At 38.3% G+C, this 27,176-nt stretch overlaps 12 non-coding genes across 12 annotated transcripts; all 12 read right to left on the bottom strand.

The window, feature by feature from the left end:
* Positions 1-9,934: 9,934 nt before the first annotated feature.
* TRNAV-AAC (transfer RNA valine (anticodon AAC)) lies at positions 9,935-10,008 on the bottom strand. The gene has a single exon. It is a non-coding gene; the product is annotated as a tRNA-Val (tRNA).
* A 1,198-nt stretch (positions 10,009-11,206) lies between these two features.
* On the bottom strand, positions 11,207-11,280 carry TRNAV-AAC (transfer RNA valine (anticodon AAC)). Its single transcript has one exon. It is a non-coding gene; the product is annotated as a tRNA-Val (tRNA).
* Positions 11,281-11,402: 122 nt separating this feature from the next.
* Positions 11,403-11,476, bottom strand: TRNAV-CAC (transfer RNA valine (anticodon CAC)). Its single transcript has one exon. It is a non-coding gene; the product is annotated as a tRNA-Val (tRNA).
* A 1,270-nt stretch (positions 11,477-12,746) lies between these two features.
* Positions 12,747-12,820, bottom strand: TRNAV-AAC (transfer RNA valine (anticodon AAC)). Its single transcript has one exon. It is a non-coding gene; the product is annotated as a tRNA-Val (tRNA).
* A 122-nt stretch (positions 12,821-12,942) lies between these two features.
* Positions 12,943-13,016, bottom strand: TRNAV-CAC (transfer RNA valine (anticodon CAC)). The gene has a single exon. It is a non-coding gene; the product is annotated as a tRNA-Val (tRNA).
* A 1,203-nt stretch (positions 13,017-14,219) lies between these two features.
* TRNAV-AAC (transfer RNA valine (anticodon AAC)) lies at positions 14,220-14,293 on the bottom strand. Its single transcript has one exon. It is a non-coding gene; the product is annotated as a tRNA-Val (tRNA).
* Positions 14,294-15,759: 1,466 nt separating this feature from the next.
* On the bottom strand, positions 15,760-15,833 carry TRNAV-CAC (transfer RNA valine (anticodon CAC)). The gene has a single exon. It is a non-coding gene; the product is annotated as a tRNA-Val (tRNA).
* A 122-nt stretch (positions 15,834-15,955) lies between these two features.
* TRNAV-CAC (transfer RNA valine (anticodon CAC)) lies at positions 15,956-16,029 on the bottom strand. Its single transcript has one exon. It is a non-coding gene; the product is annotated as a tRNA-Val (tRNA).
* An 859-nt stretch (positions 16,030-16,888) lies between these two features.
* TRNAV-UAC (transfer RNA valine (anticodon UAC)) lies at positions 16,889-16,962 on the bottom strand. The gene has a single exon. It is a non-coding gene; the product is annotated as a tRNA-Val (tRNA).
* Positions 16,963-17,298: 336 nt separating this feature from the next.
* TRNAV-AAC (transfer RNA valine (anticodon AAC)) lies at positions 17,299-17,372 on the bottom strand. The gene has a single exon. It is a non-coding gene; the product is annotated as a tRNA-Val (tRNA).
* A 122-nt stretch (positions 17,373-17,494) lies between these two features.
* TRNAV-CAC (transfer RNA valine (anticodon CAC)) lies at positions 17,495-17,568 on the bottom strand. The gene has a single exon. It is a non-coding gene; the product is annotated as a tRNA-Val (tRNA).
* A 1,391-nt stretch (positions 17,569-18,959) lies between these two features.
* Positions 18,960-19,033, bottom strand: TRNAV-CAC (transfer RNA valine (anticodon CAC)). Its single transcript has one exon. It is a non-coding gene; the product is annotated as a tRNA-Val (tRNA).
* Between the last annotated feature and the right edge of the window lie 8,143 nt (positions 19,034-27,176).

Raw genomic sequence — 27,176 nt, forward strand, 5'->3', positions numbered from 1 at the left:
GAGAGGATTTGGCTACCCATGTCGCCGCACGAATTGTATTTCGTGCGGAAGCCGAATTTGGCGCACCTTCGGGTATTCGGCAACATTGTGTATGTGCATGTGCTGGATGAAAAGTGAAGCAGACTGGATGCAAAATACGAGAAGTGCATCTTGGTTGGCTATTCCGATGAACAGAAGGGGTATAAGTGCTACAACCCCTGTTCGAAGCAAGTCCGAGTTAGTTGTGATGTTGTCTTTGACGAATTAGCATCTTGGTACCTCGCATCACCCGAACCCGAGCTGGTTGATGCAGATGAGGTGACAGATTCCGGCACATAGGGAAGTGTTGCGGAATCTAAATGACCAGATAGTCTGACTTCCCTCGGGATCACTGGACCGAATCCGGGTTGGTTGAGCCGGAGTGGTCAACCAAATGATGAGTTGGCGAGTAGTGAAGACTCGGTCGTGCTCTCCCCATGCAAGAAACCAAGGAGACAGTTCATCCGCACAGAGAAAGGGAAGAAGAAGATGTCGGAATATGACACTGGCAGAGATGAGTTGGATCGGAGCGAATCCGATTCCGGAAAGAACAAAGATGGATCTTTAGAAGAGAAGTTTGAGTCGGCCAAGAGGGCCAAGAAATTGGCAGAGCAAAAACTGCGTCGATCCACCCGTCAGAAGCACCCTATAGTTCGGTACGGATATAACGAGTATATGGCCCATCATTATGCGTACATGGTGAAGGTGGCAATCATGTGTGAGCCGGAGAGCTACGCAGAAGCGGCTAACGATCCAAACTGGAAGAGATGCACATGCTCATGGATAAAGAGGTATGGGACTTGGTGGATGTACCGAAAGGAGTGAAGCCGATTGGTTACCGGTGGGTATACAAAGTCAAATACAATACCGATGGCTCCGTCAACCGGTACAAGGCCGGATTACTAGCAAAGGGCTACATGCAACAACACGACATTGACTAGGATGAGACGTTCATGCCGGTCGCAAAGATGACGACCGTCCGTGTCTTGCTTGTGGTAAAAAATGGACGTGAAAAATGCATTCTTGCAAGGTGATCTTGAGGAACAAGTATAGATGGTTCAACCCCCCTGATTTTAGTTTGGAATGAACACGTTGGCCATTTGCCGACTGAAGAAGTCCCTTTACGGACTCAAGCAAGCCCCACGTGCATGGAATGCAAAAATCAAGCCGCAACTGCGTCGGATGGGGTTTGCCGCAGTGAGGTCAGAATCTTCCCTATTCATCCGATGAGGTTTGAATGGGCCGATAAGTATTTTGCTTTTTGTTGATTATTTAATCATCGCTGGCGCCAACCTGGACGAAATCGACTACGTCACGTCCGAACTAGCAGCATTGTTTGACATGAAGGATCTTGGGGACATTCATTACTTCCTCGGGATCGAAGTGATCCACTCCTTGGAAGGCATACTGATAAGTCAACGCCACTATGTGTTGAGTATTCTCTTCAAATTCAGTATGACAGAATGCAAGTCAGTCATGACTCCTCTGGATAGGAATGTGAACCTTTGCCCTGCCTACAAAACGGCATGCGACCCGAAAAGTTTCCGACAAATAGTCGAAGCCTCATATATCTGACCATCACCCAATCGGACCTCAACTATCTGATCGGATTGATTAGTCAATTTATGGCACATCCAACCGTGGAGCACCTTTAATGCATGCACCGAATACTTAGGTACGTTAGTGGCATTAAGGATAGGGGGTTGCTGTATTGGACCGGTGTAGCTGGACAACTTGTCGGCTACACAGATGCCGATTGGGCTGGAAATGCCCGAGGCCGTAGGTCTACATCTGAATATGCATTTTCATTTGGAAGCGTCGTGGTCTCCTGGAGCAGTAAGAAGCAATCGACAATAGCATTGTTGAGCATCGAGGATGAGTACCGAGGAGCGGTTGTCACGACATGCGAAGCCATATGGCTCAAGCGGCTCCTAAAGGATCTGCAATTGGAGGTGTCTGATCCTACAACGATCTACTGTGACAACCTCAGCAACATCCACCTGGTGAAGAACCCCGTTTTTCACGCAAGGACCAAGCACATTGAGGTGCACTCTCCGGTGAGCGTGTCCTCTTCGGTGAAGTCAAACTTGTGTATGTTCCGACGGATCGGCATACTGTCAACATCTTCACCAAACATCTCGGCTTGGACAAGTTGCAACATTTTTCGGAGATGCTTGGTCTTCAATATCTCATCATGCCGCACTTGAGGGGGAGAAAGGAGGAAACCAGAACGGGAACTGGGAAAACAAGTAATGACACTGGACAAAGAGCCGGAGAGACAGGGGAAGACAAGAAGAAGAAGGAAGCTTAGTTGACTGAAGAAGTCGGCACATATGATAAAGTCAGAACAAGCAACAGAGTCATGAAGGATAGAGCTGACCAGAATGAGAAGGCCAAGACCAGGTGTGTTGATCGGGCAAGCTCAACCGAATTCGCATCGGTTGAACAAGCCAGAGCTGGATCGGTATCCGGAATGGAGAACCGGATAGGTACCTGGATCCGTGTCTGGATATATCGGTATCCAGAACCTATAGCCGAATCGGAGAACCGGATTGTACTCTGGAATAGTAAGAACCGGTAGGCTGTTGGAGCCTACGGTGTTGGGGTAGTTGTGGTTCATGCGACAAGTTGCAGGGACTATGGTTAAAGAGAATTGGCTCAATTCGCATCGGTTGAACAAGCTAGAGCCGGATCGGTATCTGGAATGGAGAACCGAATAGGTACCCGGATCCGTGTCTGGATATATCGGTATCCAGAACCTATAGCTGAATCAGAGAACTGGATTGTACTCTAGAATAGTAAGAACCGGTAGGCTGTTGGAGCCTACGGTGTTGGGGTAGTTGTGGTTCACGCGGCAAGTTGCAGGGACTAAGGTTAAAGAGAATTAGCTCAATTTATATAAGGCTTATGCGTTGATGTGAGAAAGATTAAGAATAGGAAGAAGAAGAGTTAAAAGTAATGTGTGAGAGAGAGACGAGCATAGATAAGAGAAAGAGACAATGTATGATTTCAGAATCAAAAGTATATGATATGAACATGATTTATATTAAGAATACAAGTTGTTACCAACTTTACAATGCTTGATTGCAAGATAAACCCTTTCTCTTCCAAATTTCGGCTTGAACCCTCGACTTAAGTGTTGAGAGATAATAAACTTCCCAAATGAGCTAGCTTGTTTGTTTGGTTATATTATTTTCTAACCTTTTCTTGATTCCCTCCCTTACTTGATTCCCCTCCTTTTATAGATGCCCCCATGCATGTGAGGGTACAAGATATGCATGATCGCCATTTGGCGTTCATGCATTACATGTGATGCATGATAGACATCTCGCTCATTTGAGCTTTCATGTATGAAAATAAACATGGGATAAGTAGGGTCATGGAAATATAATTTTAAAAACAAATAAACTAGTATAGTGGTATGTACTTTATACTTGGTATGTAAGGTTGTGTGTTCAAGTCTCTTAGAAGTTACTCAATAGAATATTTAAGTTTATTTCTATATCCTTTACAAAACTTTCAAAACAAATAACTTAACCTAGTGGTATGTACTTCGTACTTGGTGTGTGAGGTTATTGGTTCAAGTTTTTAAAACATTTTTGAATACAATGTTTAAGTTCATTTTTATATCATGAAGCACATCCTTCACGACACCCACCCCCTCTGAACTTGCACATTGGTTGTGTAGAGTTCATCCAACACTTCTTCTGATTCTTTTAGTTCTTCTCCTTCTTCATAAAATTCGGGATCTAGTGACTCCCTCCTTTTAAATATTTTAATCCTTTTTCCTGCATTTGGAATACGAATTTCTGTCCCATCTAATTCATTGAGGAAATATGTGGCCTCATCTGTTATTTTCCTAACTTCATAAGGTCAAAACCATCTTTTTGCGAACTTCCGAATAGTACTGTATTGATTATCTAGGCTACTATCATATACTAATACCCAGTCTCCCTCTTGCACCTTCCTTGGTCGTATTCTTTTTATCTTGTCAAATCTATCCTTATTCTTGATTCTTTCCTCTTTCAATCTAGTAGCTGCTTTTTCTATGTCTTTTGTCCTGGATTGAAGTTGTTGTATCTGAATCGCTAGTAAATCTTTCCTACTCCTTTTTTATTCCCACGGTAGCACACCCCATGTAGTTATTTTTTCTTCAATTGGCATTATCGGCTTCTGTCCTGTGTTTAATTTTGCAAGCATATATCCGGTAACAATGTTGTGAGTTGTCCTATTAGCCCATAGTGGATAGGGTAAGACTTTTGGCCAATCACCGACCCGTCCTTTACATGCCTTTGCTAAAGTTTTGACTATGGGCCCATTTCCCCTTTCTATCTTTCCATTAGCTTCCGGATTGTATGTCATTATCAAAGAAAGCTGAATCCTTACTTTGTCGAAAAAATCTTGAGCTTCTATAGAATTGAGCTCTCCCCTATTTGCCACTATCTTCTCGATACATCCACATCTACAAACAATGTCCTCCAAGATGAATTGACATACTCCTAATGTCCCATTTGTTTGCAGTGGACATCCTTCCAGTTGATTTGTTAGATCTTCTCTTGCAAGAAACAAGTATCTCTTTTGTCCTACTCCAAGTGGCATTGTTAACCAAATCTATCATCCACTTGTAATGCACCCCCAGTGAGTATGTTGGGTGTAACTCATCAAATTTTTTTACATATGAATAATATTGTCAAGTGGGACAAGTTTTCACATACTTTTTTATTTCCTCATAGTATCGAGGCCACCAAACCGTTCTTTAATCTTACCGAAAGTGACCCACACTCCTTGATGACCATCCCATTCTTTGTCGTGCAACTCTCTCATTATGTCCTTTCTTTGCCCTTCAGAACCTATTACTGTGTGTGGGTTTCCTGCCTTGGTTTTCAGATGTCATCACAAATATCCTTAATGTAGGAAGAACTTATGGGCTTTCTTGCGAAACTGTGCGAGTTCTTTTCGAGATCGTCCTTTATAATTGATAGGGGTTTGCAGATATTTCCTTATTTCCTTGAATTCTTCTTCATAGTATTCTAGAAATTGCATTCCTCCTTCCCGGGTAATGCTTGTGGTAAGGACTGCTTGTTCTTTGTCCTCATCGTCTGAGTCTAGAATCTCCTCTTCCTTATACATTGCTCTTGATAACATATTTGCTACTGCATTTCTATTCCTAGAGATATGTCGAACTTCAGGGTTGATTGATCTAATATAGATGCACCATCTTAACATGGCTTGATCTGGAATATCACAATTAGCTATGATACCAAGAATCGGCAAACTATCCGTTTCTATTATTAATTCAACACCAATTAAGTAATCTCTATTTGTCTTAACTGTTGTTACTATCCCCCATAGATCTTTTTTCACTTGTGCATATTTTCTTTGTTGACCACTCAGAACCTTTGCTCCGAATCGGATTGGATACCTTTCTTCCTCATCCTGTTGGCTTATCACCCATCCAATTTCAATGGGACTAGAGTCTACTATGAGATAATGGGTCAGGTGTAGTCAGGTTGCTTTAACGGTGGAGCTTGTGCCAAGTAGGACTTCAGTTTCCTCATTGCCTCTGAATGTTCTTCAATCCATTCAAATGTTTCTCCTTTTCTTAGGATTCTATATAAGGGTTCAGATAAATGGGCATAATGCGGAATCCATTGGTAGTAAAAGACATATACCCCCAGAAACCTTCGTACTTCTGAGATGGATTTACATTCCTCCTGCATATTTTGAATTGCATTAACCTTGGTTGGGGATGGCTTTCTCCTATACGGGCCACACATATGACCAACTATCAATATCTCTTTGGTACCAAATCTTGACTTCGCCCCTGATAAGGTCAAATGCACTTCTTCCATCCTTGATAGTATCTTCTCACAATCCTTGATATGGTCGACCACGAATTGTCGGCAACCACTTTCGTCCAATTCCTCATTCTTCTCTTCCTCCTTGCATCCCTTAATCAGAACATCATGTAAAAAAGGCATTGTAATGTGAGGAATAAAATCACGAAGTACCTTGTTCATTCCATTCATCATATGCACCATTGAGTTGGTCGCTCCTTGCGGCAAGGTACACATCCGTACTAACCCTATAGATGTCTTGATAGAAGTAATATCTCGACTTTTGGTAGCAAGTTGAAATTGATCATACCCGGAATAAAGGTCTCCCATTCTTCTTGCAAACATCTCAGCAAACTCATCCACAATTGGCCCTACTCTCGAGTTTCGGATTGTTACCTTATTCACGGGTTGCATATCTTGGATAAATCAAAATCGCTCATCTTTCGTTAACACAGTGAACCATTGACTCAACTAAGGAGCGTTCGATGGTTCCAAGATACCCATCGTTATCTTCTCTTTCAAAAGTTCTAATAGTTGAGGGATTCTAGCCATAGGCATGGGTATTAGCTTAAAATTCCATGGAATATGAGGGATAGTGAATATTGTTGCGCTCGTGACCGGCCATAGCTGGTTACCATTCATATATTCGCGTGCAAGAAATAACGCTCAGACAGAAAACCGAAGAACAAAATAGCTAAAATCAGAGAACACACCGATTTTACCGTGGAAACCCGAACTGGGAAAAACCACGTGGAGTCCACTTGCTCCGAAAAACAAATCACTATGGTGATGAGGGGGTACAACAAGAAACTCAGAGGAAACGACCTCGAGTTCTTCTTCATCAGCAAATGGCAATAGAGTTGCACTTACTCGAACTCTCCTTGTCTTACACGTTGTGGTGTAGTTTTTCACACACGATATGAAAACTAGTAAAAACATTATTTAAGATTAGTTTAATGTATTCATATGGGAAGATAGATGTCTTCAAGAGCTTCATAATGTATTTTACTATGCATGAAACGGATAAACAAGTATGAAGTTATGTGAGTGTGAAGTTTGAAGAAAAAAGAAAAGAAAAGACAAAACTGTGAGATATCCCACATAAATAGGACAACATTGGAACCCAGGATATATAACGGAAACCAAAACATATTCATTTTATCAATGAGTGGAGCATAGAATGTTCAAGGTGACTTGGGCTACACTGTGTGGTGTGAACGTCCACACGTATGCCCAAAACTTACACACGCGCGTACGCCCGAAGCGTCCACATGGCTATGCATACGCGCGTGTGTAAGTTCTGGGCGTACGTGTGGATGTTTTCGGACATATGCGTGTGTGCAAGTTCCAGGCATACGCGTGCACGATTGCGTGGATGTTTCGAACGGACGCGTGGATGCATACATGCTACGGTCGGGACGCGCGCGTGCGTGGATGCGTACATTGCGTAGTCGGGACTTTTGCGCGCGGACGCGTCTACGGTTTGGTTGCGACACACGTACGTATTGCGCACGGGCTAAACTTTATGGATGATTGGGTCATTTGACCGAATTATACGGACGGTTGCATGCAACTAAAAGCCAAGGCCATTGCGTACATGCTATGGTCGGGACGCGCCCGTGTGTGGATGCGTACATTGCACAGTCGGGACTTTTGCGCGCGGACGCGTCTACGGTTTGGTTGCGACACACGTATGTATTGCGCACGGGCTAAACTTTATGGATGATTGGGTCATTTGACCGAATTATACAGACGGTCGCATGCAACTAAAAGCCAAGGCCATGCAACTCAAAGTAAAAGGCATGCAACTAAACATGGAAGCATGCAACTAAAAGTAGAGGCCATGCAACTAAAAATAGAGGTCATGCAACTAAAAGTGGACATGCAAAGTAACATTGGGAAGGAGGATCAACAAAGAGCTTGATATATGTTCCATTTTTTCCCTCTACTTTTTTTTTCCTTCTTCTTCTTTGGGAAAAAAATCTCTCTCATATTGATATTGGACCACTCCTTACATGGCTGTTGGCTCTTTTCTTTAAAAAAATTTATCTCTCATTTTTATCTTCAACCCGTTGTAACAAGATTCTTGATTTATAAAAGAATCTATTTTCTTATGCTATAAATGAACATTTTCTCTCATTTACTCATCTTATATGTGAATTTTGCTTGTGTTGTACGTGTTGCACTAAAACCTTCTAGTCTAGAACCCCGACGGTTCCGCCTCGTGATCTACACATAGTAACGGATTTTCACAACAACGTTCTCTCAGTTACGAAGGCCACTACCCCGTACTAACTATCTCATGATAATAATCCATATAATGATTGCCATAGATGCTTATATACTAGTACAACTCTCGGACTATTTACAAGTATAGCCCATAGAGGCTTATTTCGACTATTTATAGATATAGTCTCCTGAGTTGGCTGTCTACACGATTTCGGTTTCGACCTCGGCCTATCGGCCTAGGCCGAGTTCCTCATCAACTCGGATCTTCTCTGTTCCCCTTCGGAGGGACCTGTTTCCCAACAAACTCCCCCTTAACTCCGGCATGGGGTACTTCACCAATCTGACCCTCTATCGACACGCGTTCAGCTTTTCGGCTTACAACACCTTTGTTAGCATGTCTGATCCATTCTCAGTCGTGTGAACCTTAGTTAGAGAAAACTCCTTCTCTTCTACTTTCTCTTGGAGCCAATGGTATTTCCTCTGGATGTGTTTGGTCCTGGAGTGGTAGGCGGCATTTTTTGCAAGGTGGATGGCACTTTGATTATTGTAGTAGAGTCGGAATTCTTTTTGCTGAATTCCCAGTTCATTGATAAACTCCTTCATCCATATGATTTCCTTGTCGGCTTCCGCTGCGGCCATATACTCGGCTTCCGTGGTCGATAGAGCCATGGCCTTCTGCAACTTCGATTGCGATGGGACAGCTCCCTTGGCATGAGTCATTATGTATCCGAATGTGGATCGGCCGGTATCTTCATCAGCCGACATGTCCGAATCCGTGTAACTTTCCAATGTGGGGTTACCTAAGCCAAAACAAAGACACATATTCGAGGTGCCTCTTAGGTACCGAAGTATCCACTTCACAACAGCCCAATGCTCTCTCCTGAGATTGCTCATATATCGGTTGACCACTCTGACTATGTATCCTATGTTCGGCCTGGTACAAACCATTGGACTTCCAACCACTGAGGCATAAGGAACCCTTTCCATCTTGGCCTTTTCTGTTCTTGATTTCGGACATTGTTCTTTAATCAGCTTGCAATTCGTCGGCAGTGTCGAGCCGATCGGTTTCGCGCACTCCATGCTGAATCTCTGGAGCACCTTTGTCACATACTTTTCTTTTGACAACCACAATAATTTCTTTGTTCGATCCCGAACAATTTGCATCCCCAGGATTTGCTTTCCTGGACCCATATCCTTCATCGAGAACAACCTAGTCAAGGCCTTCTTCAGCACTCAGATCTTCATATGGTCTCGTCCGACAATTAGCATGTCGCCCACATATAACAGGACGATGAGAAAATCTCCTCCGTCAAAATTCATCATATACATGCAGTGATTGGCCTACGTTTTTTGGTACCAATTGTAAGTCATGAAGGAGTCGAACTTCCGGTGCCAATGCCGGGGAGCTTGCTTCAGTTTATATAAGCTCTTCTTTAACCGGCATACCAGGTGCTCCTTACCTTTCCTGGTGAATCCTTCCGGTTGTTACATGTAGATCTCTACTTCGAGGTCGCCATGTAGGAATGTTGTCTTGACGTCTAGTTGCTCTACTTGGAGGTCCATGCTTGCCGTTATGATCAACATCGTCCGGATGGATGTCATCTTCACTACCGGGGCAAAGAGATCATCGAAATCCTTTGCATCTTTACGACTGTGGGTGTCCTCCTTTGCTTCTTTAAAACTTTTCGTCTCCCCCTCATCGGTCAGCAACACATGCTTTGCATCCGAAAATCTCCGGGGGCCTCTTCTCTCTCTTAGAGGATATCTTCTTCCTTGGTTCTCGGCTACCAATTCTTCCATTTGTTCTTCATCCGAATCCAATTTGGGGTCTTGTATGTACCATCTTTTCTTGTCCAAACCCGGACTTGAACCGGAGACCCCTAGTGTGTTAGACTAGCATGATAACCTGCTACACCATCTAGACATATTGGATAGATAAATAAAAGACTAATCTGAATGGAAATTCCACATGCCAATTCGAAAAGACTAAGGTAAAACATTATTGTTGTTGTAATAGAAAAGATTATTTCTCCAAACCCGAACTCAAACAGAGACCTCTAGTGTGTAAGACTAGCGTGATAAAAAACTACACCATCTGAACCACTATATTATTCGTAATTTAATAGTTTCACATGAATTTGTTAATTAGACCAACCGATTGGCATGTCACACTGACATTGACGTAACGACTTTGTATGTTTGTCAAGGCGTAGTAACGTTGACCTAAGTTATAGAAGTCTTTCTGACTACATACTATTTAGATTGAAAAAGGTAGCACAAATGGAAGCATGAAATGACGAAATCCTTTTGCTTTGCTTTATATATGAGGAGAGCTTGAAGTTCGTTTAACATATTGCTTGACTATATCGACATCATTACAATCAACCATACTTGCAAAGAACAATAGGGATTATTTTGGTCAGTACAAATAGCACATCTCTTGTCCAAACGTAGACTGTAACCGGAGACCTCTAATGTGTTAGAGTAGCATGAAAATCAACTACACCATCTAAACATATCAACGATATCTATATTTCTCTCTTAATTAATCTTGGTGCCATACCGATTGTACAAGAGATGGTTCTGAGATGAGTTTCAAGATAACATTTATTTGTAAAAGAATAGTTCAAAACATGCAAATAACCCCGGACTCAAACCGAACACCATGAGACTAGAAGTCTAAGGACATAACCAACAACACTATCTAGACGCAATTGTCAAGCGATGTCAAAACTAGATGGGTATCACGAGTTTCAATATATCCCATGTGGTAGTGGCATTTAGCTCAAACAAGGTTATATAAAGAAATATATAGCCATAACTGACACTAGAAAGGAACACACCAATTTTCTTGGCTTAAGATTCATGCATCAATGTAGCCCATGTGCTAGAGAGATTTAGCTGAAACATGTCAAAAACAAATAGCATTATTTGACGTACAATGTAGCCCATGTGGTAGAGAGATTTAGTTGAAACATGTCAAAAACAAATAGCATTATTTGACGCACAAATGTATACGTTGCTTCTTGGATATATTGTATTTTTCTAATTTCCTTGGCTATATTGTATCTTTATAAAGACGTATACCAATTATTCTAGTCATTCTACGTAGCATCTACTCTTGTCCAAACCCGGACTTGAACCGGAGACCTCTAGTGTGTTAGACTAGCGTGATAACCAACTACACCATTTGGACATATTGGGAATAGCTCATAGCTTGGATGGATAAATAAAAGACAAATCTGAATGGAAATTCCACATGACAATTAGAAAAGAATAAGGTAAACAATTATTGTTATTGTAATAGAAAAGATTATTTGTCCAAACCCGGACTCCAACCGGAGACCTCTAGTGTGTGAGACTAGCGTGATAACCAACTACACCATCTGGACCACTTTATTATTATTAATTTAATAGTTTCACATGAATCTGTTAATTAGACCAAGCGATCGGGATGTCACAATGACATTTGACGTAACGACTTTGTATGTTTGTCAAGGCATAGTTACGTTGACCTAAGTTATCGAAGTCTTTCTGACTACATACTATTTAGATTGAAAAAGGTAGCATGAATGGAAGAATGAAATGACGAAATCCTTTTGCTTTGCTTTATATATGTGGAGAGCTTGCAGTTAGTTTAACTTATTGCTTGACTATATCGACATCATTACAATCAACCATACCTGCAAAGAACAATAGGGATAATTTTGGTCAGTCTAAATAGCACTTCTCTTGTCCAAACGTAGACTGTAACCGGAGACCTCTAATGTGTTAGAGTAGCATGAAAATCAACTACACCATATAAACATATCAACGATATTTATTTTTCTCTCTTAATTAATCCTGATGCAATAACGATTCTACAAGAGATGGTTCTGAGATGAATTTCAAAATAACATTTATTCGTAAAAGAATAGTTCAAAACATGCAAATAACCCCGGACTCAAACCAAAGACCATGAGACTAGAAGTCTAACGACATAACCAACGACACTATATAGATGCAATTGTGACTCGATGTCAAAACTACATGGGTATCACGAATTTCAATATATCGCATGTGGTAGTGGCATTTAGCTCAAACAAGGTTATAGAAAGAAATATATTGCCGTAATTGACACTAGAAAGGAACAAACCAATTTTACTGGTTTAAGATTCATGCATCAGTTGCACTTAGTTTCCCTAGATATATTCTACTTCTATAAAAATTAAGATACAGATTCTTCTACTCATTCTATGGAACATATTTTGTTGTCCAAACATGGACTCGAACCAAAAACCTCTAGTGTGTAAGAATAGCGTGATAACGAAGTACGCTATTTGGCCACAATTGTGAAAACCAATTTTATGGATTCAAATAACTTTGTTACGATAATTGATGCCATATCGCAACTACATCGTCATCATGAGTTTCAATGTAGCCCATGTGGTAGAGAGATTTAGCTGAAACATGTCAAAAACAAATAGCATTATTTGACGTACAATGTAGCCCATGTGGTAGAGAGATGTAGTTAAAACATGTCAAAAACAAATAGCATTATTTGACGAAAAATGTATACGTTACTTCTTGGATATATTGTACTTTTCTAATTCTCTTGGCTATATTGTATCTTTATAAAGACGTATACCAATTATTCTAGTCATTCTATGTAGCATCTACTCTTGTCCAAACCCGGACTTGAAGCAGAGACCGCTAGTGTGTTAGACTAGCGTGATAACCAACTACACCATTTGGACATATTGGGAATAGCTCATAGCTTGGATGGATAAATAAAAGACTAATCTGAATGGAAATTTCACATGAGAATTAGAAAAGAATAAGGGAAACAATTATTGTTGTTGGAATAGAAAAGATTATTTGTCCAAACCCGGACTCGAACCAAATACCTCTAGTGGGTGAGACTAGCGTGATAACCAATTACACCATCTGGACCACTTTATTATTATTAATTTAATAGTTTCACATGAATTTGTTAATTAGACCAAGCGATCGGGATGTCACAATGACATTTGACGTAACGACTTTGTATGTTTGTCAAGGCGTAGTGACGTTGACCTAAGTTATCCAAGTCTGTCTGACTACATACTATTTAGATTGAAAAAGGTAGCACGAATGGAAGAATGAAATGATGAAATCCTTTTGCTTTGCTTTATATATGTGGAGAGCTTGCAGTTAGTTTAACTTATTGCTTGACTATATCGACATCATTACAATCAACCATACCTGCAAAGAACAATAGGGATAATTTTGGTCAGTCTAAATAGCACTTCTCTTGTCCAAATGTAGACTGTAAACGAAGACCTCTAATGTGTTAGAGTAGCATGAAAATCAACTATACCATCTAAACATATCAACGATATCTATTTTTCTCTCTTCATTAATCCTGGTGCAATAACGATTCTACAAGAGATGGTTCTGAGATGAAATTCAAAATAACATTTATTCGTAAAAGAATAGTTCAAAACATCCAAATAACCCTAAGCTCAAACCGAAGACCATGAGACTAGAAGTCTAACGACATAACCAACAACACTATATAGATGCAATTGTGACTCGATGTCAAAACTACATGGGTATCACGAATTTCAATATATCGCATGTGGTAGTGGCATTTAGCTCAAACAAGGTTATAGAAAGAAACATATTGCTGTAATTGACACTAGAAAGGAACAAACCAATTTTCCTGGCTTAAGATTCACGCATCAGTTGCACTTAGTTTCCCTAGATATATTCTACTTCTATAAAAATAAAGTTACATATTCTTCTACTCATTCTATGGAACATTTTTTGTGGTCCAAACATGGACTCGAACCAAAAACCTCTAATGTGTAAGATTACAGTGATAACCAACTACGCTATTTGAACACAATTCTGAAAAACAAGTTTATGGATCCAAATAACTTTGTTACGATAATTGATGTCATGTCGCAACTACATCGTCATCATAAGTTTCAATGGTGCCCATGTGGTAGAGAGATTTAGCTGAAACATGTCAAAAACAAATAGCATTATTTGACGCACAAATGTATACGTTACTTCTTGGATATATTGTATTTTTCTAATTTTCTTGGCTATATTGTATCTTTATAAAGACGTATACCAATTATTCTAGTCATTCTATGTAGCATCTACTCGTGTCCAAACCCGGACTTGAACCGGAGACCTCTAGTGTGTTAGACTAGCGTGATAACCAACTACACCATTTGGACATATTGGGAATAGCTCATAGCTTGGATGGATAAATAAAAGACTAATCTGAATGGAAATTCCACATGACAATTAGAAAAGAATAAGGTAAACAACTATTGTTGTTGTAATACAAAAGATTATTTGTCCAAACTCGGACTCCAACCGGAGACCTCTAGTGTGTGAGACTAGCGTGATAACCAATACACCATCTGGACCACTTTATTATTATTAATTTAATAGTTTCACATGAATTTGTTAATTAGACCAAGCGATCGGGATGTCACAATGACATTTGACGTAACGACTTTGTATGTTTGTGAAGGCGTAGTGACGTTGACCTAAGTTATCCAAGTCTTTCTGACTACATACTATTTAGATTGAAAAAGGTAGCACGAATGGAAGAATGAAATGATGAAATCCTTTTGCTTTGCTTTATATATGTGGAGAGCTTGCAGTTAGTTTAACTTATTGCTTGACTATATCGACATCATTACAATCAACCATACCTCCAAAGAACAATAGGGATAATTTTGGTCAGTCTAAATAGCACTTCTCTTGTCCAAACGTAGACTGTAAACGAAGACCTCTAATGTGTTAGAGTAGCATGAAAATCAACTACACCATCTAAACATATCAACGATATCTATTTTTCTCTCTTCATTAATCCTGGTGCAATAACGATTCTACAAGAGATGGTTCTGAGATGAAATTCAAAATAACATTTATTCGTAAAAGAATAGTTCAAAACATGCAAATAACCCCGGGCTCAAACCGAAGACCATGAGACTAGAAGTCTAACGACATAACCAACAACACTATATAGATGCAATTGTGACTCGATGTCAAAACTACATGGGTATCACGAATTTCAATATATCGCATGTGGTAGTGGCATTTAGCTCAAACAAGGTTATAGAAAGAAACATATTGCCGTAATTGACACTAGAAAGGAACAAACCAATTTTCCTGGCTTAAGATTCATGCATCAGTTGCACTTAGTTTCCCTAGATATATTCTACTTCTATAAAAATAAAGTTACATATTCTTCTACTCATTCTATGGAACATTTTTTGTGGTCCAAACATGGACTCGAACCAAAAACCTCTAGTGTGTAAGACTAGAGTGATAACCAGCTACGCTATTTGAACATAATTGTGAAAACCAATTTTACGGATTGAAATAACTTTGTTACAATAATTGATGCCATGTCGCAACTACATCGTCTTCATGAGTTTCAATGTAGCCCATGTGGTAGAGAGATTTAGTTGAAACATGTCAACAACAAATAACATTATTTGACGTACAATGTAGCCCATGTGGTAGAGAGAGGTAGTTGAAACATGTCAAAAACAAATAGCATTATTTGACGCACAAATGTATATGTTACTTCTTGGATATATTGTACTTTTCTAATTTTCTTGGCTATATTGTATCTTTATAGAGACGTATACCAATTATTCTAGTCATTCTATGTAGCATCTACTCTTGTCCAAACCCGTACTTGAACCGGAGACCTCTAGTGTGTGAGACTAGCGTGATAACCAACTACACCATTTGGACATATTGGGAATAGCTCATAGCTTGGATGGATAAATAAAAGACTAATCTGAATGGAAATTCCACATGACAATTAGAAAAGAATAAGGGAAACAATTATTGTTGTTGTAATAGAAAAGATTATTTGTCCAAACACGGACTCGAACCGGAGACCTCTAGTGTGTGAGACTAGCGTGATAACCAACTACACCATCTGGACAACTTTATTATTATTAAATTAATAGTTTCACATGAATTTGTTAATTAGACCAAGCGATCGGGATGTCACAATGACATTTGACGTAACGACTTTGTATGTTTGTCAAGGCGTAGTTACGTTGACCTAAGTTATCGAAGTCTTTCTGACTACATACTATTTAGATTGAAAAAGGTAGCACGAATGGAAGAATAAAATGACGAAATCCTTTTGCCTTGCTTTATATATGTGGAGAGCTTGCAGGTAGTTTAACTTATTGCTTGACTATATCGACATCATTACAATCAACCATACCTGCAAAGAACAATAGGGATAATTTTGGTCAGTCTAAATAGCACTTCTCTTGTCCAAACGTAGACTGTAACCGGAGACCTCTAATGTGTTAGAGTAGCATGAAAATCAGCTACACCATCTAAACATATCAACGATATCTATTTTTCTCTCTTCATTAATCCTGGTGCAATAACGATTCTACAAGAGATGGTTCTGAGATGAAATTCAAAATAACATTTATTCGTAAAAGAATAGTTCAAAACATGCAAATAACCCCGGGTTCAAACCGAAGACCATGAGACTAGAAGTCTAACGACATAACCAACAACACTATATAGATGCAATTGTGACTCGATGTCAAAACTACATGGGTATCACGAATTTCAATATATCGCATGTGGTAGTGGCATTTAGCTCAAACAAGGTTATAGAAAGAAATATATTGCCGTAATTGACACTAGAAAGGAACAAACCAATTTTACTGGCTTAAGATTCATGCATCAGTTGCACTTAGTTTCCCTAGATATATTCTACTTCTATAAAAATAAAGATACAGATTCTTCTACTCATTCTATGGAACATTTTTTGTTGTCCAAACATGGACTCGAACCAAAATCCTCTAGTGTGTAAGACTAGCGTGATAACCAACTACACTATTTGAGCACAATTGTGAAAACCAATTTTATGGATACAAATAACTTTGTTACGATAATTGATGCCATATCACAACTACATCGTCATCATGAGTTTCAATGTAGCCCATGTGGTAGAGCGTTAGCTGAAACATGTCAAAAACAAATAGCATTATTTGACGTACAATGTAGCCCATGTGGTAGAGAGATGTAGTTAAAACATGTCAAAAACAAATAGCATTATTTGACGCAGAAATGTATACGTTACTTCTTGGATATATTGTACTTTTCTAATTCTCTTGGCTATATTGTATCTTTATAAAGACGTATACCAATTATTCTAGTCATTCTATGTAGCATCTACTCTTGTCCAAACCCGGACTTGAACCAGAGACCGCTAGTGTGTTAGACTAGCGTGATAACCAACTACACCATTTGGACATATTGGGAATAGCTCATAGCTTGGATGGATAAATAAAAGACTAATCTGAATGGAAATTTCACATGACAATTAGAAAAGAATAAGGGAAACAATTATTGTTGTTGGAATAGAAAAGATTATTTGTCCAAACCCGGACTCGAACCAAATACCTCTAGTGGGTGAGACTAGCGTGATAACCAATTACACCATCTGGACCACTTTATTATTATTAATTTAATAGTTTCACATGAATTTGTTAATTAGACCAAGCGGTCGGGATGTCACAATGACATTTGACGTAACGACTTTGTATGTTTGTCAAGGCGTAGTTACGTTGACCTAAGTTATCGAAGTCTTTCTGACTACATACTATTTAGATTGAAAAAGGTAGCACGAATGGAAGAATGAAATGACGAAATCCTTTTGCTTTGCTTTATATATGTGGAGAGCTTGCAATTAGTTTAACTTATTGCTTGACTATATCGACATCATTACAATCAACCATACCTACAAAGAACAATAGGGATAATTTAGATCAGTCTAAATAACACTTCTCTTGTCCAATCGTAGACTGTAACCGGAGACCTCTAATGTGTTAGAGTAGTATGAAAATCAGCTACACCATCTAAACATATCAACGATATCTATATTTCTCTCTTAATTTATCTTGGTGCAATAACGATTGTACAAGAGATGGTTTGTAGATGAATTTCAAGATAACATTTATTCGAAAAGAATAGTTCAAAACATGCAAATAACCCCGGACTCAAACCGAAGACAATGAGACTAGAAGTCTAGCGACATAACCAACGACACTATCTAGACGCAATTGTGAAGCAATGTCAAAACTACATGGGTATCACGACTGTCAATATATCCCATGTGGTAGTGGCATTTAGCTCAAACAAGGTTATAGAAAGAAACATATAGTCGTAATTGACACTAGAAATGAACACACCAATTTTCTTGGCTTAAGATTCATGCATCAATTGCACTTAGTTTTCCTAGATATATTCTTCTATAGAAATAAAGATACAGATTCTTATACTCATTTTATGGAACATTTTTTGTTGTCCAAACATGGACTGGATCCAAAAACCTCTAGTGTGTAAGACTAGCGTGATAACCAACTACACTATTTGAACACAATTGTGAAAACCAATTTTATGGATTCAAATAAGTTTGTTACGATAATTGATGTCATGTCGCAACTACATCGTCATCATGAGTTTCAATGGTGCCCATGTGGTAGAGAGATTTAGCTGAAACATGTCAAAAACAAATAGCATTACTTGACGCACAAATGTATATGTTACTTCTTGGATATATTGTATATTTCTAATTTTCTTGGCTATATTGTATCTTTATAAAGACCTGTACCTATTATTCTAGGCATTCTATGTAGCATCTTTTCTTGTCCAAAGCCCAACTTGAACTGGAGACCTTGTGTTAGCCTAGTGTGATAACGAACTACACCATCTAGACATATTGAGAATAACTCATAACTTGGATGGATAAATAAAAGACTAATCTCAATGGAAATTCCACATGATAATTCGAAAAGAATAAGGTAAAATGTTATTGTTGGTGTAATAGACAAGATTATTTGTCCAAACCCGGACTCGAACCGGAGACCTCTAGTGTGTGACACTAGGGTGATCACCAACTACACCATCTGGATCAATTTATTATTAGTATTTAATAGTGTCAGATGAATTTCTTAATTAGACCAACCGATTGGTATGTCACACTGACATTGACGTAACGACTTTCTATGTTTTCCAAGGCGTAGTAACGTTGACCTAATTTATAGAAGTCTTTCTGACTACATACTATTTAGATTGAAAAAGGTAGCACGTAGTTTTTCTTTGCGTAAGGTTCATGCATCAATTCCACTTAGTTTTACTAAATATATTCTACATTTATAAAAAGAAAAATAGCAATTCTTCTACTCATTCTATGTAACATTTTTTGTTGTCCAAACATGGACTCGAACCAAAGATCTCTAGTGTGTAAGACCAACGTGATAAGCAACTACACTATTTGGAGACAATTGTGAAAACCAATTTCATGGATTCAAATAAATTTGTTACTATAATTGATGCCATGTCCAAACTACATCGTCATCACTAGTTTCAATGTAGCGCATGTGGTAGAGAGATTGAACTGAAACATGTTAGAAACAAATTGCACTATTTGACGCACAAATGTACACGTTGATTTTCTTGGATATATTGTATTTTTGTAATTCTGTTGGCTATATTATAGTTTTGTAAAGACGGATACCAATTAGTCTTCTCATTCTATGTAGCTTCTTTTCTTGTCCAAACCCTGACTTGAACCAAAGACGTCTAGTGTAGGATGAAAATCAACTACCCCATCTAAACATATCAATGATATCTTTTTTTCTATCTTAATTAATCTTGGTGCAATAACGATTGAACAATAGATTGTTCTTAGATGAATTTCAAGAAATCATTTATTCGCAAAAGAATAGTTTGCAAATAAATCCGGACTCCAACCGAAGGCCTTTTGAGTGGAAGTCTACTGACATAACCAACTACACTATGTAGACGCAATTGTGAAGCTATCTCAAAACTACATGGGTATCTCGAGTTTTAATGTATCCCATGTGGTAGTGGCATTTAACTCAAACAAGTCTATAGAAAGAAACATATAGCCCTAATTGACACTAGAATTGAAGACGTCGATTTTCTTGCCTTAAGGTACATGCATGAGTTAACTTAGTTTCACTCAAGGTACATACAGGCCTATACTTCCATAAAAAGAGATTCTTCTACTCATTCTATGTAACATTTTTTGTTGTTGAAACACGGATTCGAATTGAAGACCTCTAGTGTGTAAGACTAGTGTGATAACCAACTAAACTATTTGAACACAATTGTGAAAACCAATTTCTACGATTCAAATAAATTTGTTACTTTGACTGATGGCATGTCCCAACTGCATGGTTATCATGAGTTTCAATGTAGCCCATATGGTAGAGAGATTTAGCTCAAACATGTCAGAAACTAATAGCACTATTTGACACAGAAATGTAGACGTTGATTTTCTTGGATATATTGTATTTTTTAAAATCGGATACCAATTATTATACTCATTCTATGTAGCATCTTTTCATGTCCAATCCCAGACTTGAACCGGAGACCTCTAGTGTGTTAAAGTAGTGTGATAACCAACTACACCATGTGACATATTGGGAATAACTAGCCTTGATCGACAAAAAAAAGACTAATCTCAATGGAAATCCCACATGTCAATTCGAAAAGAATAAGGTAAAACATTATTGTTGTTGTAATGGACAGGATTATTTGTCCAAACGATTGTCATGTCACAATGACATTCATATAACGACTTTGTAAGTTTGCCAATGACATTCATATAACTACATGGGTATCACGAGTTTCAATGTATCCTCATGTGGTAGTGGCATTTAGGTCAAACAAGTCTATAAAAAGAAACATATAGCCATAATTGACATTAGAAATGAACACGTCGATTTTCTTGGCTTAAGGTACATGCATGAGTTCAACTTAGTTTTACTCAATATACTCTACTTCTATAAAAAGAAAGATACAAATTATTTTACTCATTCTATGTAACATTTTTTGTTGTCCAAACACGGATTCCAACTAAAGACCTCTAGTGTGTAAGACTAGAGTGATAATGAACTACACTATTTGGACACAATTGTGAAAACCAATTTCATGGTTTCAAATAAATTAGTTACTTTGACTGATGCCATGTCCCAACTACATGGTCATCATGAGTTTCAATGTAGCCCATGTGGTATCCGTGTACAACATCCTGCCGCTGAACCGAACACCTGTAGTGTGTAAGACTAGTGTGATATCCATACAGGAGGCTAATTGTACTGAGAATGAGCATACTAGCATCACCCATGATGACAACGCAATAAAGACCACCCAAGCAGGGGAGCACGGTGGTTTTAAGAATGAGATGACTATCACCAGCCAGGATTTGACCATGAGTACTACTACAACCCACATATAGGAGCAACAACATCTGGAGAACAAGATGAGTGCTAATTTGACTATCAATGGTTCCTTTATGAATGTATGTACAAGCATTGTAGTTGCAAAATATATAGTTGCTCTCTCAAGCTTGCACTGGTCCAAGGTGCTCGTACATCCACCCATGTCTCTGATGCCTCTGATGATGAAGTGTCACTTAGTAAGTTAATACCTAAAGGCTTTATGATGAAGAAGAATGTAAAATCACAGAAGATTGACACCAATAACAAGTGCATTACAAGATCGGCAAAATTGTGAAATGGTGTATTGACTCATCTAGTGTTGTTAGCGTAATGTGAAATGCTATATTGCTAATTGTAGAGAATGAGAATGCTAACAATTGTCCATTGTCATGTAGCTATGATTTTGTTGATTTGTGTATTACGGAACATTTGACATTCATATTAGTACTAAACTAAGATATATATATATATATATATATATCTAACCGAGATACATTGGGAGACTAAACTAATATGTATATTGTAATAAGTCTGGGCTGTATTGATACTTGCAAAGTATGGTCTTCTTGAGTGCACATATGCAGAGTTGATATAGAGACTTAACACAACAGGGATTAGAAATAAAAAACTCTATAATTACTAAAAACATTTACTACTATAATTACAAGAAATACTTACTATTCCGATTGATACTTGTTTTATACTATTGGTATTGATATTCGAATAAGTTTGGGCCATATTGATGCTATGAAGTATTGATACTAGAATAAAGACTTCACACAATAGGGATTAGAAACAAGCAACTCTGTAATTACTATGAACACTTACAAAAAAAGCTCAATAATTACTAGAAACACTTTAGAAGAAAGACGAAATATATCGATTCACTTTGTCAATCATCAAAATTAATAACCGATCTAGGTACAACGTACAAATAGTGAACTACAAGAGGATGTTGCTTCGTTGCCAACTACAATGTATTAATAGGGCAACATTGAAGCATTAAACACAGAGACCTCCCCCAATATGTGCTCATGAATGTCTTAGGGGACCTTGTAGACAGTGTTGTACCCTAAACATTGTGCTTTGCTTGAGTCATATTGAACATGATCGCAATAATGGCAGCAACGTAGATTATTACGGTGGGTGCATCTTTTAGTAATGCATATGTGTTCTTGCACTGCGGCAACTTTGCATAATAGTTTCCATACACGACCGACTCACCAATGTTGAACATGTTGCCCCAACCATCCCTCACCACTTCTTTCAATAATGTCTTCCCTTGCTTGCACACCACAATGTAGTAGTCTTCTAAATCTTCATTTTGAGGACATTTGAGCACTGCAAAATGATCTCCAACTTCCAATAAAACTGCCCAGTCTTCACGTTGGTTGTAGTATACAATATTGTTTGAATGTGCATCCTCTTCAATATCATCTTGTTGTTCAAGCTCAAGCTTCTGCAGCTTCCAAGGCTCCACGATTGATAGGTTGATGCATTCGTCCCAAGCTTCATCTATACATATGGAACAAATGCATGATAAAGTACGGAGTAGCAATTGTGTTGTGTCCTTGCGGTTAAACCCTAATACACAATGTGTGTTGCACGTGCCTTTCACGATCTTACAACCATATGATTTAGTTCTATCAACATCATCAACGCAAACCTCAACAAACAATCTGTTCTTACCATCATTTGACATCTTCCATGTTAGCCACTCCACAACATCATGTGCATTTTGTAACTTAGTATTGTGTCTTCTATCAAGAGTTTTTTATGTAGCTGAAAACATAATATAGTATTGATGCACAAGGGCGGATAGAACAGAGTTGGAGAGGATATGATAGGAGAATACCCACTTGTCTTGCAAGAATACTACAACAGTTAGTGTGTAGACAATTAGTACAAACGCAATAGGGAGTACCATATTAAGATGTAAAATTTGAACCCAACAAGTAGGAGAATTACAACAAGTAGTACTGATTCACGTGAAGGATGAGCATGAAAGTATTACTTCCTTAGACATTGCATTATACATACTAAACATATGGATTAAAAATTACCTGGCGATAAAGTAGAACGATCGTGCCGCCTTAAACTATGAGGCAAGACCATCAGACTAGACCCAATGGTGGTTAAAGTTAAACCCTAGAGACAATAAATCTTCATGGTGAAGCTTAAAACAATGTTGAACGATAGTGTATCATGCTTTTTATCATCTGAAATGTAAAATATTGATTTCTTATGTAACTCACCGTCTTGTCTCAAATAGCAAATATGTACAAGTATTGTACATTGATCATTGTACCAATGCATTGATTGAACCTCATTTTGAACTTTAAATGTATAGTTTTCTGCAAAGTCAATAACGAATACCATGACACCCGGTGGTAAGTTATTAATACATTCCTTGAATTGTGAATTTTGCCAATAACTCTGGATGTTATGTGGAATGAACTCCCCAAGTTGTTTCTTAAATTCGAAGACAAGGGTGGCAGCACATTTCTCCTTATATACTTCCTTGATACGCTTACTAACAAGTCCCTTGCCGATATTTTCAGTCCATACTCTAAATATTTCCATTTCACAATATGATTGTTTCCCACATCAAGCTCTTGTCTACAAAATAATGGTAGCGAGCAAACCGTAGATGTTCTTAAAAGACATGTACGATGATGCAACTGACATGATGGTTTTTTTCCACAAACACAAGACCGCCATAACTCAGAAATGGATGCATAGGTCATGTTTCGTGCATTAGACCTATTATCCTCCCCATGTGGTCTACAAACCTCACAAGTATAGACACATAATTCCTCGTGTATACCCTTAGAATCAGTACGCATTGCATTCACTCCAAGCCTTAACATGTCCATTTTCACGTGGTACGCACAACATATATTCCTCTCATTTAATTTTCTAACATAATATGGTTTCAAATCTTGGAACTTGCGAAATTCAACAATGATGTTTGGATGTTGGTCTTCAAAGTTCATGTAGAATTAAGCCTACATCGGCCAATATAGAGCAAACATTAATATCCACTTGGTCAAAACAAAAAATTATGGAATGTGAATTGATAAAAAAAAATGGAATACGTCAATCATCTCCAAGAAGTGTCTGGCCTAAGGGTGAATCTAGTACTTACCCCAATTCATTCGTTGTCTACACACGTCCTTCTTATTTGGTGAGACACGTGTAATTTTTGCCCAAAACAAATCCACTTTCTCAATAATCTCCTTAGACAAGGCATCACGTCTTCGTCTACATCCTAACCCCACCCACTTGAATTGGCTTAAGTGTATATTTCGATGATGTTTCCTCAAGTTCCTTCTCTGAATACCCAAGGCTAAGACAACTTTAGTATCACCATATTTTTTTTCTCTCGCATTGTTCACAACCATGTGTAGGGTTGCCCTCTTTGCAACAAGTTTGTCTATGCTCTCTACACATTTCACTAAGTCTAGGGATGACTTCATAGACTCTACAATCTCTTCTGCAACTCAATGGTCCCTAAATTTTATTCTCCCCATGTCTTCATTCAAACGTTGATGGTGTAGCAGTCTACATATAATATCCCTATGATCCGTCTGACTAAATCTCTTCATTATTTCTACCAAATAACGGACTATGTAAAGAACCACTCGTCTCTTGGTCCTTTCGGATATATATGAGTTAGGGGACTATCATGGTCACTAGATATATCCAAATAAAATAACTGTCTTGCGAGAGTAGTTAATAAAATCACAGTCAAATGTTTTTAAATGTGGCCTACAAAGTAAGAAATCATTCGTTTCGTACATTAGAAATACGTTTAAAAAAGGACACATAATCATTTCTTTATTCACAGATTTCTGAAAATGAAAAAATAGATTTCCGAAAATGTCAAAATAAAGATTAGGGTTGTTTACCACATAAATCAATTATCGCTGAACTCTCAAACAAGTATAGGAATACTTTCAAACGAGTGGAAGAAGTGACGAAGATGAATGCAATATTGTGCCTCCAATCGGTGGACAAACCCTCAAATCGATGGAGGATGCCTCGTATTTCAATGATAATATGCCTCAAATCCGTAGAAGGAACCTCAATTTGGTGGAGGGAGCCTCGAATCTGTGTGATATTCTGCATTGATTCGGTGGAAGGACCTCGACTCGTAGGAATAAGCCTCAAATCACCGCGTGATGGAAACTGCAATCGGTGGAAGAAGCTTGAAATTGTTCTCGAAGAAGTCACTAATGGCTATTATAAGAGGCCTCAGATTAGTCTCTAATCCTCAACACAAACCCTAAAACATGTTTAGTGTTGAAGCACCCAAATATCTGAGATAGGGTTTATGCACTCTAACGATATACATGCGTAACAAAACTTGGAGATGGGAGGACAACTCGAAACACGACATAGATGTCTGAGATGAAGAACTCAAAGAAACTCAGAGGGAGAGAGGGAGAGGACTTCGTTTGAGGGGAAGCGTCGAAAAACGTGAGGGGAAAATAGTCCCCAAAATGGCAAGAACATCTCCTCATGTGTTCCCCCCATTCCTTGTCTTAAATGTCACTTGTACTATATTCACCCCACTCCCCAAAATCGATTTTTCTTTTCTCGGATTGTTCATTTCAACTTTTCAGTAATAACATCATCAAAAGGACTGCCGTTTTGGGTGGTAAAAAATACTACTTTCTTGGTACACCGTAGGGTGCTACAACCCTGAAAGTAATCAACAAGATTATGTGTTCATACGTGGACTCCAACCAGAGACCTCTAGTGTGTGAGACTAGCATGATAACCAACTACACCATCTGGACCCATTTATCATTATAAATGGTTTCATAGTTTGGCATGAATTTATTAATTAGACCAAGCGATTGGTATGTCAGAATGAAATGGACATAACAACTTTGTAAGTTTGCCAAGTTGTAGTGTGATTTATCTTATACAGGTCTTTGTGACTAAATCCTGTTTCCATTGAAAAAGATAGCATGGATGGAAGCCAGAAATGAAGAATTCTTTTTTCTTTGCTTAAGATATGTGCAGGACTTGTAGTTACTTTAACTAAATACTTGACTATTATCTACATGATTACGATCAGTCAACCGTGCAAAGAATAATAGTTGTGACTCTCGTCAATCTAAGTAGCACTTCTCCTGTCCAAACGTAGACTAAAACCGGACAAATCTAATGTGTTACAGTAGCATAAAAATCAACTACACCATCTAAACATATCAAAGATATTTATTTGTGTATCTTAATTGATGATGGTGCAATAGCGAGCTAAGATCCATTGAAAAATAGAGTGTTCTTAGCTGAATTTCAAGATATCATTTATTCGTAAAAGAGTACTTCAAAACATACAAATAAACCTGGACTCGAACCAGAGACCTATATTCTATACGAGTAGTGCAATAACCAACTACATTATTTGGACCCAATTGTGAAGATCAATTTCATGGATTCAAATCAATTTGATATTTCACTTACACGATGTCAAAAATACATGGGCATCACATGTTTCAATGTATCCGATGCGTTAGTGGAATTTAACTCAAACAAGTCTCTAGAAAGAAACATATTGGCATAATTGACACAAGAAATGAACACGTCTATTTTCTTGGCAACCTCTAGTGTGTAAGACTAGCATAATAACCAACTACACTATTTGGACCTAATTGTGAAAACCAATTTCATGGATTCAACTGAATTAATTACTTTGACTGATGCGATGTCATAACTACATCGCCATCACGAGTGTCAATGTAGCCCATGTGGTCGTGTGGCATTTAGCGCAAACATGTCTGTACATAAAAAC

This window comes from Azolla caroliniana, unplaced genomic scaffold (assembly GCF_043228905.1).
Source record: "Azolla caroliniana isolate FFs.n. ecotype wild unplaced genomic scaffold, voAzoCaro1.0.p SCAF_16, whole genome shotgun sequence".
In the NCBI taxonomy this organism is placed as follows: domain Eukaryota; kingdom Viridiplantae; phylum Streptophyta; class Polypodiopsida; order Salviniales; family Salviniaceae; genus Azolla; species Azolla caroliniana.